Raw genomic sequence first — 19,253 nt, 5'->3', positions numbered from 1 at the left:
ATACTCTGCACTATAAACCAACATTCCCAGTTATATAGGCCAGAGATGATAAAGAAGTCTAACACAAATCCACACCAAGGACACTAAAGTGGACCAATAAGTAGACGCAGGTAATCCTGTTCGGATTATTGTGCCTTGTGAGGAAATAGACTTTTGCAGTTTCACCCCCACTTTTTGCCCCACTTTGTGAATATTAGGCACAGGTGACTCTGAGAGTGCATTGAGGCCTGCTATCAAGACCTCACTATCCACTCAAAAAGATCTTCCGCTGGATCCCCCTCGAGACAAGAAAAACTGTCACCCACGCACTGGTCACAAGTCGACTAGATTATGGTAACACATTATACGCCGGAATCACAGCAAAAATTACAGAAAAAACTCCAACGCATCCAAAACGCATCAGCGAGACTCATATTGGACATCCCCCGCCAGGATCACATCACCGGACACCTAAAAGATCTCCACTGGCTTCCCGTCAACAAAAGAATTACATTCCGTCTCCTCACCCACGCACACAAGGCCCTCTACAATCTAGGATGCCAATGCCTCAACACTCGACTGTCCTTCTACAAACCCACCCGCCAACTAAGATCGTCCAATCAAGCCCTCGCCGCAGTCCCGCGGATCCGAAAATCCACCATGGGAGGAAGATCCTTCTCCTTCCTGGCGGCCAAGACTTGGAACTCACTCCCCACTCGCCTCCGCCTTACTCAAAACCACATCTCCTTCAGAAAAGAACTTAAAACCTGGCTATTCGAAAAATAATGAACCCCTTCCCAAGCACCTTGAGACCCTCTGGGTGAGTAGTGCGCTATATAAATGCCCGAACTTGAACTTGAACTTAATTAGCTTATACCCGATTGGCATAACTTAACATATTTAAAACTCTTTAGTAGCCAGTGCCACTAACATCTTTTTTACCCCTACCAACGAATGGACGAATCTGATTGCACAATACTTTTATAAAAAAAATTACAACCATTCAAGCCTCACTTGGGGAATTCCCCACTGCTACGGAAGGAAACACAGACAGGTCCCCCCCTGTTTTTTTCCAACGTTGGAGGCACCCTCGTACAATTCCCCCCCATAATGTAGGCTGACTCCCTGAAGATACTGAAATCACTGAAATCAGGCTCCCCCTCAGACACCTGCCCTGCAAAAACACTAGCATCCGTTGCAGAGGTGATCAACCTAGCCGTTAACCAGGTTCTAAACTTCTATTTATCAGAGGGTTTGGTGCCTGACAGCTGGAAACTTGGGAAAATCCTACCGCTCTTAAAGAAACCCTCAGCCAACCCTTCTGTAGCTAGCAACTACGGGCCAATTTTGTTGCTGTCTTTCTTCTCCAAGGCTTTTCAGAAATATGTAAATAGGGTCTTCGCATATTTTGTTGAGGCCATTAATGTACTACATCCTAGCCAGTCAGGGTTCAGAGCCAATTACAGTACAAAAACAGTCTTACTGGAAGTTTCGGAATCCATTAAAACTACACTTGACAGAGGAGGCAAGGCCTTACTAATATTCTTGGACCTCTCCGCGGCCTTCGATACTGTGCCCCATGATCTTCTTCTGCACAGACTTCAGGGCTGTGGCATTGGTGGGACGGTTCTTCGGTGGTTCGCTTCTTACCAGGAAAGCTGCCAGCAAACTGTCTGGTCTCCCCCTTTTTCTGCCCCTATCTCCCCGCTGAATGTTGGTGTACCACAGGGATCTATCCTGAGCCCCACAATGCATAAGGTGTTTATGGCACCCATGGCGCTTTTGGCGCAACAATACAGCGCTAAAGTAATATCTTACTCCGAAGATATGCAGCTATTGATCACCTGCGAAAAGGATATGGCCCTGAATGGGACCAAGATAAACATTTGCCTGTCTAAGGTGTTAGCCTGGTTTAAACAGAACCAATTGTTGTGCAATTCTGAAAAGTCAGAAATAAATTTTTGGGGACACAACCTGGGCGAGGAATGGCACAATTGGTGGCCACAGAATATGTCTCCCCCTGCTAATTTAGCTACCACCGTCAAAACACTTGGGGGTGAAATTGGAGGCGGACATGTCCATGAAGTCCCAGGTCCAAGCAGTGGCCGGCACATGCTTTGGCCTACTGAAAATGTTGAGGAATTTCCTTCCACTATTCCCAGTTCCTCATAGGAAAACAGTGGTCCAAGCATTGATTGTTTCCCGCCTCGACTGTGACCGTTCTGTACTTAGGCCTCAAGACTATCTTCTTGGCCTATTACAGGTGGTGCAAAATGCTGCGGTAAGAGCCATACTAATGGTAGGCTTCAGGACACACACGACCCCTAATTTTAAGTCCCTACACTGGCTTCCAGTGCGTAAGAGGACACATTTCAAAGCCCTGGTATTGGCCTACAAGACCTCCCACAATATGGGAGCCTCAAATTTGAGGTACATAATACAGCACTATGCTCCATCTAGAAATTTGAGGTCTTCCACCCAGCAGCTCTCAACTGTTCTGAGGTTCTCTCATTCCCATCTGGGTGGACGTTCCTTTCAGGTGGTAGCCTCTCAGCTTTGGAACAACCTGCTGCCATCTTTACGTCAGGCTCAGGATCTTCTCAGCTTTAGGCGAGGTTTAAAAACCTGGCTTTTCTCACAATAAAGCAGCTGATATACATGTGCGGGTATCGTTCTGTCTGGTTCCTCTTTCTCAGCGCCGGGACACTCCAGGGAGTAGCTGTGCGCTTTATAAGTGCCCAGTAACATAACATAACATATGGTGCCAGGGGTAACCAGGGCCTGCAAGTTGAAGTGTCCCTCATGGACTGCAGCACTTACTGTGCCACCATGAGTGTGATGAAGTAAAACATGTCTCCCAGACTGCCACTGCAGACAGGTAGAGCAGTTTTAAACTACTAAGTCATCTTTGCCATCTAACCTCATGACAGAGTTTAGACCTCCCTTTTTAATTTATATAAATCACCCCTATGGTAGGCCTCTCGAGACCTATGGCAGAGTGTTCCATATTTAAAAGTAGAGCATGTATTTTTATATGTCTTAACAGTAAAAACCCCGATTTTACATTTTCACTGTGGAAAGGCTAGTATCCCCATTGGCTAGTACAGGGTTACCCGCTGACAACTCAGCTGTGCTAACGTCTGAATGGGACTGCTAAAATTGGTACTTCAAGATACAAAAGAATTGTTGCATTTAACCTGTCTTGATTCCCAAGTCAAATTAAATGTAATTTTTAAGTACAGGCTAAATATAAAAAGTTGTCATTCAGTTGCCCAAGTTTTTTAGTGGCCTTTTACAGTTGCTGGCAATGAGACAGCCTTCTGCCCTTCTCGGGAGATGTATGAACGTCTCCCAGTAAAGGACACAGCAGAGGATTGCTGTCGGAAGAAGTATTACTTTTCCTTGGCAGGAACACAAACAGAGTTGAGCCCAAATGGCAAGCTTCAATGGGGAAGTCGCCTTTGAAGGGCAAATGGTGGACACACACAAGACATGATGCTCTTTTGTTCTGGTAGACAGGTGGCATCGGGACAAAGAGGGGGAAACAGTTGCCAAACCAGTTTTTCCTGGCTGCTTATACCTAGGAAAGGTTTCTATCATCTAAGGAGTGGGCACAATATTGCACTCTGGGACAGCTAAATGCCACACATTGCAGGAAGTTGTCATCAGGCAGGAGGGGACCTGGTAGCCCATTGGCTAGTAGTCACTGCATCCCATGAGGCCAAGTTGTTGGTATAAAAGTGGTACGCCAGGCACCCAGACCTCAGATCATGTCTGCTCTGAATAGAGGAGCGAAGAGAGACTGCCCTGCTGTTCCACAGGCCTAAAGCGGTACAAAAGGGGGTGGTGATGGACGGAGCATCTGAATCAATCAAACACTCACACCCAGTCAAAAGATCTGGGTTTAATCCATCACCGTTCTTTATCCACTCTGCCACCCCAGTTCAGACATGGCTATATGCAAATCAGTCTGACCCTGTGCCTCATGGGAACAGTCCAGCCCGAACTACTAAGCCATGTCTTCCCTGGACCGGAAACAAGCTTTCGAGGATCGGTTTCTGGCATTCCAGCCGTCTTCAGCCCGGCTTGCTTGAATCCAGTGGCAAAGTGAGAAAGGGACTCGCGTCTGAGCATACCCTGCCACACTTATGGCAGCCAAAAACGGTACAAAAGGGGGTGGTGATGGACGGAGCATCTGAATCAATCAAACACTCACACCCAGTCAAAAGATCTGGGTTTAATCCATCACCGTTCTTTAGCCCACTCTGCCACCCCAGTTCAGACATGGCTATATGCAAATCAGTCTGACCCTGTGCCTCATGGGAACAGTCCAGCCCGAACTGCCAAAGCATGTCTTCCCTGGACCGGAAACAAGCTTCCGAGGACCGGTTTCTGGCATTCCAGCCGTCTTCAGCCCGGCTTGCTTGAATCCAGTGGCAAAGTGAGCTTTTGGCCGCCATAGGTGTGGCAGGGTATGCTCAGACGTGAGTCCCTTGTGAGATGCACAATTCATCTGAAAAATGTCTTTCTTTAACATACTCAACCCTCAGATCCAGCAGTAGGATGAATATAGTTTACCTTGAGCCTTTTCGAGTTTTACAGCATCAATATCAGGGCCATTTAAAGCAAACCCGCACAATCAGAATCATCCTTAGGGGTTTCATCCTGGGAAGCACACACCTCATAGGAATCTGGTAGGTAATTTAAGCCAGAACATTAGACTAAAGAAATAGACTGCCTATGGATTTACTACAAGTCACTGTCGAGTTTTATTGCTTTCAGTAGGCCACACTATTTTCCTGTTTGAACTTCTACAATATTTTATGAGGCTGTCCTACAAGAATCCAAGCAAAGGCGCGAGCTGGTTCTCATGGACAGCCCCGGAGTCTGCATCAGGGCAGGAGTACTACAGTTCCGTCAACTTTGGGGGAGCATCTCATGTCTTATTCATTGCATAACTTGAACACTTGTAAACATAATATGACAATGTGCTCATGCCTCTATGACTGATGTGCCTCTGCCACTGAGCTTTTATCAGTGATGCTTGTAATGTACAATGTAACCCCAAAATGCTAATAAAACAGATTTGACAAAAAAAAAATCCAAGCAAAGGCTTTTTTACACAGCTTACTGTCGGATTGCCAAGTCTTCATATGAACAACCATAGAAATCTACTCTGGATCATATTAGAATCCCTTGGAAACGAGGGCTTGCAAAGCCAATCTGTCAGGCTTGCATTTTTAGTACTGGCTAACATTTTTAAAAGCCCTACAGCAGTGAAAAATATAACAAAAAATAATTACTTTGTGTACACAATGCACCTTTTTATAAAACATGTAATGTGTGATGATTCAATGTCTTTTTGAGATGTAAAATAGCCCCCATGCATTCTAATGCAAGCATTTCATAGAACATGCAGCGATGCACCAAACAGTAAATAGCATGAAGTGAGAAAGAAATACACTTCTGGGTAGATTCAAAGTCGACTCTGTATCTTTTGAAAAATGGTAAACACTAGGTTTTGCAGACAGCTGTGATGACAAGCCAGGTGTAAAAAAGGGGAGATATATTTGCTAACTTAGATACTCCACCTCTAAAGCCTTTGATCTTTCGTCATCAGGCAGCACACCAGAACTTTGTCTACTATTACACAGCAGTATCATCGCTGTGACTTTGACCTGCGAGCCTGTCACAATGTTCTGGTCTAGGGGACACTGTTGTAGAGACCATGGATGCTGGACATATGGCTATATAACCATAGTTTCCAATGGAAAATTCTACCCTTGCTATGACATTTGCTAGCAGGTTGTAATCAGTAGGCTGTTTGCCCATCCGTGTTTTAAAGTAACTGTGCAAGTCAACGCCATCACAATGTCCTACTTCTACACCCTGAAGTGTTGAGAAAAATCTTCATGGGGGTCCACAGCAATGATCGCAAAACCATCACACACACCCTTGTCAGCAGTAAGCTGGACTATGGAACACCCTCTGTGCCAGAATCAGCATGCAACTCACTGGAAGATTACAAACCATTCAGAACCCAACAGCCAGAATCACTGTCAACCTCCCACGTAGTCCTCACATCATGCCGCACTTCAAGGAGCTCTACTGGTTCCCGATACACAAGTGTGCACAGTTCATACTCCATACTCCATTCAAAGAATTGCACAGCATTGTCTTTGCCTGCCATCACAGTTGCATCTTCTTTCGCAAACCTACGAGACACCTCTGCATGTCCAGACTCCTATCTGCACACATCCCATTCATACACAGAGCCAGATCCACTGGTCGGGTTTCCTCCTATATCTCCCCTACAGCATGGAACAACCTAGCACTGCACATCCCAATCTCCTCCTCACTTCTCGAGTTACACAAGAAGCTGAAGACCTGGCTCTTCAAATATCTCCCCCACCCGCCTTAGGCGAGGCTAGATTCTCACCTGCTGAACACAAGCATCACTTCCGGGGGATAGTGCACTTTACAAATACTCATAACACAACATAAAAAACTGTTGGTAGTATGTAAGAAATATACTGTTTGCTTATGTATAAGATACGTTTAACTTGATGATTACAAATACAGAACAGGTGTTCCTCTCCGCAGAATGGCATTTATGATACCCAACTAGTTTTGTTATTTGGAATAGTTGAAACATTGGTGTGACACGATGGTCAAAATAACAAGAGCTTAACATCAAACTTATAACATAAAAAGTGGCATTAGATAGTAAAAAATGATTGCAAGCTAGCTTTCGAAGCGTAAACTCCCACTAAAGGTGTGGGAGCGGCAACTACCGTGGCAGCTCACTGCTTACTGGCCAGATACCTTCTCAAAACAAACTGATCCTCTGCCATGCAGTGCATAAAGATTTAGGAGGGCAGACCTCTATGCACACAAGACTGTTCTCTTTAGAAGTACCTCATACATGCCAGTAGACACGATTCAGGCAAGAAACGTAAGAACATTTTTAAGACAAAAATTGATTTCTTTTGGATGTCTCCCACCTGAAATTGCCTCTGCTTCAATAGAAGTTAATGGAGAAAATACATTTCTCCGATTTTTTTTTAAATTTCCCACCTTCCAGTTAAAAAATGTTGGCATGAAGGGTACTTTCACCTCCCAAGGAAACAGGACTTTCATCCACGGATTAAAGACCCTTTTCTTCCACTCCCTCTTATGGTTTTAATCAAATTCTGGTCAGCTTCAGGTCACTGTCCACAGTTGGTCCTCAAAATCCTGCACTCACACTGCTATGTATCAAATGCCGGATGTGCCTGCTCTGCTCCCACCAATGACATCCTTTTTAACCTTCATCACCCTATTTAAGTCAAATTGGAATCGGCACCTCAGGCTATATGTACTATACCAAAACGAATATTTAAATCATCGTTACTCACAGACATTGTCCCGTGGCCACAAAGTATGGTCTGTGGTATGCCTGAGGGCCACATTGATGCCAACAGGGTGGGAGAGGGCCTTTGTGGAGAACAGGATAAGGTGGGCATGGGGGAAACTAGAATACCTGAGAGCAATCCCGGCTTGACCAAATTGTGTGACCCTAAGCAATTATTTTATTTCACTTTGCCTCCTTTCTTTTCATTATCACATATAAGAGCAACTTAAAATACTCAAATTTTGGATGTGTGCTCTACAAAGCCTTCTCCTGTGTTTGATTGAATAAACTATAATGTTATCCATTCATAATAACAACCAAGGCTACCCAGGGGGGTCCACATGTCCCTCATGATTTACTGATTTACTGACTTACCACTTAGTTCACTATTGGCATTGTTGTCAGTGTGAGAGGAGGCATGAACGTTCTATGTTCGTTTTTAAAAATTATCACTTTTAAAAAAATGCTTAATAATCCACTGATTTAACCTGACGTCCTAAGGTGGAACACCTCTGCATGTTAATACAATCCCTCTTCTATCCTTCTGCCATCCTTCTGAATCCAAATAACTGTCTAACCCATCCACCACTCAAATTACTTTCATATCTCACTATACTAATTCAACAAATCTTTTATGGGTTCTGGAGTAACGTTCTACTCGCCGAAAAAGTGTGTTGACGCCTCATCAGGGGTGGTAAGAGCTATACAATTGCAATTACAATACAATACACTTTTATGAAATTTGGAGAGTCTTTTATCATATTTTGTACACATATAATGCTAGATCTCTTAAAAGTAAATGTGTTGCTAAAGTTAGTGATGCATGACAACTTATTTGCACCTTTTGTTTTACTTTAGTTGTAAATAAACGCTTAGCCGTTTATTTAACATCTTTCTGAATGTCAGTGTTCTCTTGAGAAATTATAGCAGGCCAGTCCTGTTGTTCAGCAAGCATGTGAAGGTCAAGAGGACTGCATGTGAAGGTCAGGAGGGCCGCATGCAGCCCCCGGGCTGTACTTTGAGCATCCCAGATTTAAATAAATGGACAACACTCCCAAAGCTTCACGTTGAGTGATACGGCACATAAAGACTTACATTCACCCAGTATTGGCGGCTACAGGCTGTAGTGGTGAGGCAGGGAGGCTGGGGGGGGGGGTAAAATTAAATGGAAAAACAGAACAAAATCACGTAACTGCCAGCCGTCGCCTCTCCTGTCTTTTTCGATTGCCGCAGGAAACAGGAAGCACCCAGGCTCCCAAACCCCTCTAAGCCAATTGCTAAGTTGCTGTCACCAGCATGACACCAGAGTCATGATTGGCCTGAGCGACCTGGTTCAGCGCTCAGACAGGGCGTGGGAGGCTGTTCTTGTTCTCCACCCGGTTGTGCAATACAGCCGAGTGGAGAAATGCTAAGTGCTCATGACTGTTTGACCAGCCAAAGGCAGCTGGCCAAACCGTCATATGCACTTAAAAAGTGCCCACCACTCTTCCCTCTTCTCTGTGGGTAGCCCAGCCCCACCCCGCACATAAACTGAAAAATAAAATGATTTTACCATTATCATTATCATTTTATTTTTCCTGTGGGGCCACGCTCCTCCGCGCTGCGTGACTCACCCACTGAGAGAGTAAAGTGTCACTTTAATAGGGCAGGTCCATCAGGTAGTATTCAACTACAATACAATACAATCAGTTCACAACCCCCTGGCCTCACTAATACATGGACATTGAGCTAACCCCGCCACCTAAACCTCCCTAATGTTTCCCAACCCAATGTTAGCCTGCACCACCCACCGAATCACCTCAGGTGGTGATGTAATACCTCCTCTCGCCCAGAGGACCCCCTTTTTAGGTCTCGCCTGGCATTGCAGCACGCTTGCGTTGCTCGCTCGCGAGGGCTCTTTGCAATCCATATGGATTTAGAAGGGGCTTGAAGCCCCGCCCCTGTTTCCCATTAGCTTGCTTCATCGTTTATGTTAAACAGTGGCGTGTCTTTGGAAATCTGGCTTCTTGGTTACCTCCTTGTCCACTCTTAGGACGGCCCATGAGGACAGGCCGACGCCATCTTTGTTTGGCGTGATGTAGGAGGGAATGCTGGTAGCGGAAACACTGCCTCCTCATTGAGAATTCTACCAGCTCCTTTCGGGTAGCCACCACTAACTTGTTCCCATTCGACATTGCGTGCTGCACCCTAGTAAGGCAGATTTCAAACTATTCTCTGCCGCATACTGCCTGGCATGCCTCTGCTGTTTAGCTTGGAAGATGACAGCAGTTTGCAGGAGTTTTGTGCATCTTGGTGTTGTGAATGTGCAGTCAAACCTGCATCATTCATGGTCTCTAATGCTCGGTCCCCCTAAGTTACCATTGGTTATAGTGGAAAAATGCCATCTTGTTGATGCGAGGAGGAAGATGTTTTGGGTAATGCGCGTGCATCTCATTCTATAGAGTACAAGGCTATATCTTCCGACAGAGCCCCATTGAAATAACCGCACATGCAAAGATCGAGCTAATTTGATGTAAAGGCGAGAACTTACACATACTGCGCGATTCACATATTCGGTTGCAATGTGATCTGCTTTATATTTATGTGTTGATGTGCGGCACATTTCCATGTTTCTCGGCAGAGTACAGTTCCCCTGGCAGCTTACTGACTATTACGCCTCAACCCTTATACAAATGCATTCATACGAGTCGTGGCAGGTATGCGCGCGCCCCTTGGAAAGTAGCATCTACGAGTAGCTGCTTTATTCTGATAACCGCTCAACACGTGTGGCAGCAATTAGCATGTTCATTCCCATTTTGTATAAGAGTCGCGCTGTTGGAGGTTGGTGACGCCTGCCAAGCAATGGCATGGTAGCAATAAAGTTTACATGCATTCGTGCATGAAGGTAGATAGATCAGCTTTATCTGAAGACGTGCAGTCTTTCTTCCTGTGGTACACTTGCTGTTGTGGAATGCACCACGTTGTGTGCGTGTGTATATATTTATGCAGGAGTTAGTGGATTTTCTTCGAATAGAGCACACAAGGAAACGAATGTCCCGCCAAGGCACTTGCGAGCATAAACTCAAAACTTCCTCAGCTTGCAAGAAAGATATTAGTTTTGTGGGGATGCATTTCACACGTTTTATCCTTCCTTGATGTACTTTCATATACAACTGACACTTTCTTCCTTCTCCCTATTTGCTCTCCCCTCACCCCTTTCGTCTGCCTCATGCAATTCTACTCCTCACTATACTTCATTAACACGCATGCTATTCTTCTATTCATTCACCTCCCAAATCTTAAACATTGCTCTTCTACTCACGCTATGCTTTCAACTACTAAACAGCTAACAGACACAATTCTAACAACATACAACTACAACATATCACAAATATACACGACTATTAGCAAAGCAAATGGCTTAAACTTAATTAAAGGCGAGACCTATTGCATTTCCAAGGCTTGTTATTTATATTGCTCATTCTAGGGGTAAGAAGCACCCTGAAAGGCGATACCACTCTGAAGTTACCACTTGCAGCATTCAGAGACCTAGTGGCAGATTTACAAGAGCCTTGCGCCACTTTTCCGTCACTTTTAACATGGGAAAAATGTCGCAAAAGTGGCGCAAGGGGCTTATAAATCTGTCCCCTCGTTTTTAACATTTTCGCTACATACTGCTACATTAACTATGCGTACATCCTATTATCAGAGGATGACGCCGCAACGATGTTATTAATGTGCAGTTCTGTTGAAGCTCTAAACCTACTTAAAAAGGTTTTTAAAGGAAATTAGGTTCGTGCGTCTGTTCACGAGGCAGGACACCGCGAAGAAGGCAAACATTAAAGGTAAAAAACATAAAATCATAAAGAGAAGGTGTGTTTTTTTTTTAAAGCGGCCGATTTCGTTCCAGAAGGTTTCTGTCTATCTTCTAAGCTACAAACGGCATGTTTAAGCAGTGACCTTTCGTTAATTCGGTTGCTCTTTTGACAAGCACGTTCATTCTCATTTTCATAGCCCATCAAAGCAGTTTCATAGTGAGACCTCCTCAGAGGAAGTTTATATATTGATTTTATGAAAGCACCTCAAGGCCATCTCAACCATAATTCAACAGAATAGCAGGCTGTCTCGGCTCTTCTTGGCTAATGCTCTTGTTTTGAAGGGATGAAATGCAATTATATTCATTTCCACAGCAATCATTAAAAGCAGCGCCGTGGTGTGCGTTATGAATCACAGAACTAAAGGAGCATTTTTATTTTTCTGAAAATGTTTCTTACCCTCTTCTCAGCCTACGCGTTTCCGATTCAGACTTCTGGAGTCCCGCTGCTTGCCTGCCTGCCCTGAGAGTGCACTCGGGGCTAATGTTTCTAGGTTGCTATGCGGGTTGCTATAGTCACAGTGAATATAATAGTGACTACAAAAGGAGCCGCACAAGCCCGAGGTGCCAACTGAGCATGCTCACGCATGAGGAGTGAAGACGTCCAACCGGAAGCGTGGAGTTTGTTTGTTGCATAGATTTATGTTGTGGGTTAGCTATGGTTTAGCCGCAGCCCCCTATGTGCACATAACTTATTAAAATGAAAAGTGTAAACACTTTTTAGGTTAACTTTTTTGTAGTGTTTTGGCGCGACTCCACTTCTCCCAAGTTTTCCCTAAAAGAAGCATACTCTTGGTGGCGGCAGGGACCTTTGTATAGGAATGTTTTTTCTTTGTTGTGCTCATAATTCATAATTTACACTATAATGACACAACAACTATCCAAGATCCAAGTTTTGCTTTGCCTAAATGTTTATATCCGAAAATAAACTGCAGCATTTGTATGCAAAGTCAATATTGATGACCCTGTGTAAAAAATATACACCTTTCAAAAGCAAAAAGAGGGTGATAATCACAAGCTGTTTTGCCTGAACTGCAGAGCGTAGAACCGTCGACTTCTTTTAGTGGTGCTTTCGAAAACACAAAAGTCCAATATCACTATAGTATGTAAAACAATTTGAAATTGGGGTTGTGGTCTCACACCCAAATAATTTCCTGGAAATGTTGTAATACATGGTGGCTTTTACACCAAGTTAAGTCAGTAATGGTAAAAAAAATGAACAGCACTTATGAGCACACGAAGTACTACTAAACAATTACTACTTCTACTCATTAGGAGAAAAGATGTGGTCCATGACTAGACTGCCGACTTTGGAGCTAGGAAACCAAGGTTCGAGTCTCGGGTCGACTCCACATTTTGTGATTATGAGCTAATCACTTAACCCTTAATCCTTAAACCTGTGCCTACCAAAAAAATACAATAATGTGTCCCTGTGTAACGTAACTGGTGCTCATGTAAAGCGCTTCAATACCTTCGGGTCGAGTTTGCGCTACATAAATCTGTAAAAAATAAACAAACTACCATAACTCGTGCCCCATCATGCACTGCTCATGACCGAACATGAAATCACTGAAGCCATTTCGAAAAACATCATTTATGATCCCATAATGAGATCTCATATAACATCCTTCATGACATCACTGAAAACATCTATGATACCGCTTTGATATTTGTTTTGAAAATACTACTTACCAGTTCCCACAATATAGCCCCCAATTATTTTTTTTAACAGATTTTATTGGTTTTACAACATGTGAAATTACTAAACCATAATTAATGACATCTCTTTCATCTATAATCCCCCGTTGTAGCCCTGACTCATTCGAGCCGGACAGTATAGACAATATATGACAATAATTCCTTTCCCTAAGGTGACAGCAAGGGGATGTTCCCACCTCTGGAATTCTATATTAAATCCCAAGCCTTATACTTGCAATAACACAATTATTCGATATTAACCCCACAACCATTCAACTGCCCTCCCCCTCCCTCTATCACTGGTGTGTTCAAAACATTCGCTGTGACTACATCATGTATCGCATAAAAGTCAAATCAATATAGACCCCAATATAACCATAAAAAACAAATAAATACTTTTAAATAATATATGTAATTATATAATTCAATACATTAAAAAATAAACAAAAACAATTAAAAACTATTACAAATTAACATAATTAATATAGTAATCAATTAATAAAAATGAATATCTGTCTTCCTTAAATAAAAGACTATCCACACAAACTCCCAATAATAACTCAATTCCCCAAAAAAATAATTGTGAATTTATAAAATATGTAAACAAATAAATAGCAAAGTCAAACATTATAAATGTGACTATTGCACACATCTTTTAAATGAACACTATCCAATAAAACCCCATTACACCACCAAACCCATAAACAAGTAATAAAGAAATTCTGAAAATACATACACACACTTAGGGTCTCCGACAGGACACCGGTTGTGGTTCAACAGACATCTGGTGCCCCAGTTCGACTGCCGTATTATGATGCACGGCAGTCAGATGCAGCGGGCGGAGGAACTGACCGGTGCTCCAGATGGACTCAAGGAGCCCGTCCGACCATCGGTTGGAATGTAATACCCTACAATAGGGCGGTGCCTGCTCAGACACTGCCATAGGAATTACAATGTCCTTTTCATAAAGCCTTTCAGTGGAGGTCTGACCCCCATTGAAAGGCTGTCGGAAACTGACTTTGTGGACCCATAGCAGTGCACCCCTTCTGTCCAAGGCCTCCGCTATGAGGCCTGGGGGGCACCTGTGATTTTCCCAACACATCCATACCCCATGTGCCAGGCACCTAAGGTGCCTGGCACACGGTGCATGGATGTTTGTAAACATCCATTATTCCAAGGCAGCTTGTGCCGCAGCTTTTTTCTGGCCGCAGCACAAGTCGCAATGGAAAAACAGATGTTTCTGGACACCGTCTGGGCGGTAGCATCATAATTTGTCAGATGGAGCCACCGACTCCTAAACCATCGGTTTCCATTGCGAGACGATATAGGTCGGATGGAATCACAATCGGGGCCTTAGATTTATCATGTAAAATGAATTACAATACTAAAAAGAAGTTCTAATTAAAAAATGCCTAGTTAATACGTTATTCAATTTTTAACATTTTATATTTATGTATGTATAATTTAAAACATAACCATGCAAAGAAGCACACAACCCAAAATTAAAACATATTATGTAATTACATTTTATTAAACATTTAACCAAATAAATAACAATTAACCAATAAGTATATTATTAATTTAATATTAATTAATATATAATTCAACAAAACAACTACCTACCCAATCCCTCAATAAAGGCAGCTTGAAAAAGTATACAATAATAAATCATTAAAAAAATAATTAAAAATATATTATCGATTATATAAATAATGACATAAAAACATGATACAATACAATAAAACAACATAATAAAAGCAATGTTTTAGTAAACAATATTTCGATGTTATTGTAAAATCATAAGAAAATATGCTTTCCTTCAGTATTTTTGTCAGATATTTGGACCACAGTATTATGGTTTGAGGATAGTTTAAAGTCAATCAAAAAGCAATTATTGCATAAACAATATATAATGCATATGTGGAATATATGTGTGGTAATCCTTTTAGAATGTTATTAGAAATTAGAAATGTTAGATGGGTTGTTGTTGTGCTCTGTTAGATGCTGGATTGGCACGGATGTATGCAGTTCCTTTTGAATCTTCAGTACATACTGATTTCTGCCACTCAGGGATTTACTCCCTGTCTGCATTTCTTCTAGGACTCTACCACAATATGGCTTCAAAAACTAGCACAAGATAAACAATCTGTGCCCTATTTCCAGCCCAGTCCTATTTCCAGCCCAGATACTTGATTATTGTTGAATTGGAAGTGATCGGGGATTAATAAGGGTTTTTTGAGCTGCATAATTATTGGGACTACACCCTCACATTGTTCATAACCAGCAATATTAAAAGTAAGAGAATTAGGACTTTTTTGCACAGCCTATCAAATGTGGTGGCACTCTTTATATCTGGATATAATGTGCACAACTGAAAATGTGGTATGACCCTTGTATATCTTTTTAATTCTTTTTATTTTTCAACAGTTAAAAAATCCCACTTTTACCAAACATAACAATGGTCGGGAAAGGAATGTTCCCCGTATGGTAAACGGTGTGTACCCCTGCCCAGCGTGCCAACTGCATGGAGAACTGTTATCTTGACCTTTATTTTGGCCTGTCAAAATGCATAGTGTATGCCAATTGCCTCAGCCTAGCCTTAACAATGAGTAGTTCAGGAGCTTTTATGTCACCTGGGAAATGGAGGGGCGCGCCAAACTAGCCCTCATAGGAGGCATTGGACTGGGGATTAGCACCTTCTGAGTACTGATATTATGCAGATGGTACAGGTGAGCTATGGAATTGCAGTCTCTGCTGTTTATGGTAAGGACCTTTCTAGGCAAGGCCTGCCCTTTTGCTTGCCCCTTATTACTGCTTCAGGAAGGTTATGGCAGCCAAGTGCACGAAATGCACACTTCATTGTGCCCTTTTTTTTAGATACTTGTACTTGTAACCAGCCTCATTGCTACCTGCTGTAAGAACTATTGCTTTGTACAAAAGTTGTGTCTGGTGAGCAACTTGAAAGTGACCTATGCAAGAGAACCAACCCAAACTGTTTACAAAACCTTAGAGAGTGGTTCCATTTTGGCTTTCTTGAAATTGCATATAAAAGTGGGATCAAAACTACTCTACTTTGTTCCAGTTCTGAGTTCTTCATGGCCACGGAGAGAGTACTCGAAGGACTGATGTGTGATCGGGCTGGTGTCTGTCTGACAGCTAGTCTCCCAAAGATGATTGGACATCACCTGAAGTCTGTACTTTCTGCTAGAGGAGCTCATGGTGAGGGTCTACCTATTGAATAGAGCCTTGCCAGTCTGCTGAAAGAAGGAGGGACAGACCCTGCCTGGCAGGAGGACAGACTGCCCAGTAGGAAAAGCCCAGAATATTCCCAGTGCAAAGAACACTCAGGGAACAAAACCATGGGAGCCCTGTGTCTTGGTCTTACTATATTGTTTCTGTTGGGAATTGCACTGAAGTTTGCAAGCACAAGTACCATGTTGTCTGTTAGCAGCCGCTATGGATCCCATGGCTGGTGCTGCCATTTGCATAGAAGAGGAGGTGCATCGCCTCTGAGGTGGAGCCTAATTGGACAGGGAGGCCACAATACCCAAAGCTACCCCACAGCTGACGAGTCTACCAGAAACTGCACGTGCCATGCCTGGGCACCTGTCTGCACTCAGCCAAAAGGCCTGCAATGGCAGAACACACCATGCCAGTACACAAGAGCTGCTGTGCTGATCTCGTCCAGTGATCACTGGTCCAAAAGGGAAAGCCACTGCGGAAGTCCCTGCATCCAGGAGCTGCTGATGCAGAAGGGCAGAGATGTTGTCTTCACCCACTGCACCACACAGTCTGCAGCACCAGTGAGCATCTAAATGTGGGACTTGGCCTATGGACGTGAGTCTTTTGTCTGAGTTAATACTTTGGGTCTAACCTATTGAACTGAATTGCACATCTAAGCAGTGTGAATAAAAGTGAAGTAATCTGCACATATGCCTAATTCATAGCTCGAGGCTCTCGACCCACAGTATAGGCGGGACTATAACCATTAGAACTGCCAGACTGGGGAGAGAGTATTGAAAGGGTAGATCTAATACTTACTAGGGATAGTAACTTAGAATACAATCCTGTATTTGCAATTCCAATTGAACTGTGTGGCATTTAAGTCTGCTGTATGATTAAAGTATTTCTTTTTACAGAAAATATAAGAACTGAACTGCACATTACATGAATGTGTCTGTTGCCTGGATGATGAGTTCTGAGTTGTTGCCCGCCACACTACCTCCATAACACACACCTATGAATGCTCGCCCTGGCTTTGATGAGATTCAAGTTCAGAAAGGGTTGTACTCGCCTCAGTTTGCAGAGCCAGAGTAGGATGAACTTCATGATACCAGTGGCAAAAGATCTCAACCACCAGCAGCCCCTGTCTGGCCTGTGGCTCCCAAACGGGTTCTCACATCAATATTTAGGTATGAAATATGGGAAACTGCCATTTTCATGAAGGCTTTTGAATGCATAGCCTTTATTAGAATATTGGAATGTGGAGCACTCCGCCAAACACAATGGAGTGCTCCGAGCTTCTACGGGCCGGTAAAAGCCAGCAGAGCAGCATTCCGATGTCGTTTTACAAATGCCTCTCGGAGCACCGAGGGGATATAAACCCCCTCTGCCTCTGCGAGGCCTTTGTTTTATTTGTCAGAACATTCTGCCCTCTGGTGCCAGAATATTCTATTAGCCTTATAGCTGGGCTATACCGCATATTAAAGTCCCACCTTCAGCTCATGCCTTTAACGATGGAGCGGGCCTTTAATGGTCACTATAGCTCTAAGGCAGAAGTTTTCAATCTGTGGGGCGCGACCCACAGGGGGGGTCGTGGAGTCCTTGAAAGGGGGTCGCAGATTCTGCAGAGTGCAGTTCAGGCGTTGGGCTGATCGAGGGTGCTCACGGCGGAGGCCTTATTCACACCGAGGTGTAAAAGACATCCAAGCCTCATTAACAAGTAAAAGGTCTTCTAAAGACCTGTCAAGTACTCGGGTGTGGCTGTGTGTGTGTCCCTGAAGCTGTTTCAGCCGGGCTCACATACACGAGCTGGGCAGGAGGGGGTGGGGGCTGGGGGGGGGGGGCTGGAGGCTGGGGGAGCAGGCTGTAGTGTGCATCATGCAAAGCATTATCCTGATATTAAAGGTAAGCTTTAACAGCTTGGGATAATCTTTATTCTTCTGTGCTGAATTACTGAATTGTTCAATTAGTCACTCTTCCTCCACATAACCAGGGTTGGTGCCTGAATATAGCGGGGTAAGGCAGCAGACTACAGGCGCTATCTAGTGGTGGTGCCAAATAACAGCAAAAGTCCCCAAAAAAATATGAACACATTTTCCTTGTATTAAAAGGTTTTCAGTGGCAAAACAGAATTTTTCCTCGATTGCTGAAAATTCTTGTATTGTAGCATATTTAAAGTTATAGTAATGTCAAAGGGTAACTAAAAAAATCAATGAATGTTGGATCTGAAAAGGAACACGGATATTCTAAGTAAGTCTATTTTGCTGCACGTCTGGTAGATAATAGCAATAGTACGTAATTTCATAGAAAAAATGAATGGACTACAAATTGAGGGGGGGGGGGGGGGCCTGGGGGAGCAGGCTGTAGTGTAGCCCTTTGAGTTCAATGGATGTTGCGCGCCTGGAGCTGCGGGTCCCGTGACACGTGACACCCGCCCAGCAGGGAGGCACAGAGATGCCCTCCCATCAGCGGGAAAGAAGAAGGAAGAAGACGCAGAGAGATACTGACACCTCCCCCCCCCCCCCTCCCCATGAGAGAGGCACAGAAAAGGTAGGTGGATGAATGATGGGTGGATGGATGGATGTAAGGATGAAGGATGGATGGATGGATGTGTGAAAAGGTGGGTGGATGAAAGGGTGGATGGATGGATGAAAGGATGGATGGATGAAAGGGTGGATGGATGGATGAAAGGGTGGATGGATGAATGAAAGGGTGGATGGATGGATGAAAGGGTGGATGGATGGAAGGAAGGATGAAAGGGTAGATGGATGAAGGGTGTATGGATGGATAAAATGTTGCATGGATGAATAATGGATGGATGTGTGAAAAGATGGGTGGATGAATGATGGGTGAATGGATGGATGAAAGGGTGGACGGATGAAGGATGGATGTATGGATGGAAGGATGAAAGGGTGGATGGGAGATGGATAGATGGATGAAGGATGGATGTAAGGATGAAAGGGTAGACGGGTGAAGGATGGGTGAAAGGGTGGATGGATGGATGAAAGGGTGGATTGATGGATGAAAGGGTGGATTGGTGGATGAAAGGGTGGATGAAAGGGTAGATGGCTGAAGGATGTATGGATGGATAAAAGGTTGCATGGATGA

General features: G+C 43.7%; 1 protein-coding gene across 1 annotated transcript in view; it reads right to left on the bottom strand.

Annotated features, from left to right (window-relative positions):
* The window catches only part of C2_1H11orf16 (chromosome 2_1 C11orf16 homolog), a 171,762-nt gene extending 160,061 nt beyond the window's left edge, over positions 1-11,701 (bottom strand). Inside the window, exon 1 of the mRNA XM_086955992.1 lies at positions 11,626-11,701. The gene's annotated coding sequence lies outside the window, so the exon portion shown is untranslated. The remainder of the gene's footprint in view (positions 1-11,625) is intronic.
* Between the last annotated feature and the right edge of the window lie 7,552 nt (positions 11,702-19,253).

The sequence above is a fragment of the Lissotriton vulgaris genome, chromosome 2_1, assembly GCF_964263255.1.
Source record: "Lissotriton vulgaris chromosome 2_1, aLisVul1.2, whole genome shotgun sequence".
NCBI lineage: Eukaryota > Metazoa > Chordata > Amphibia > Caudata > Salamandridae > Lissotriton > Lissotriton vulgaris.
The sequence above is the reverse complement of the archived record's forward strand: the minus strand, read 5'-3'. Positions and strand labels throughout refer to the sequence as shown.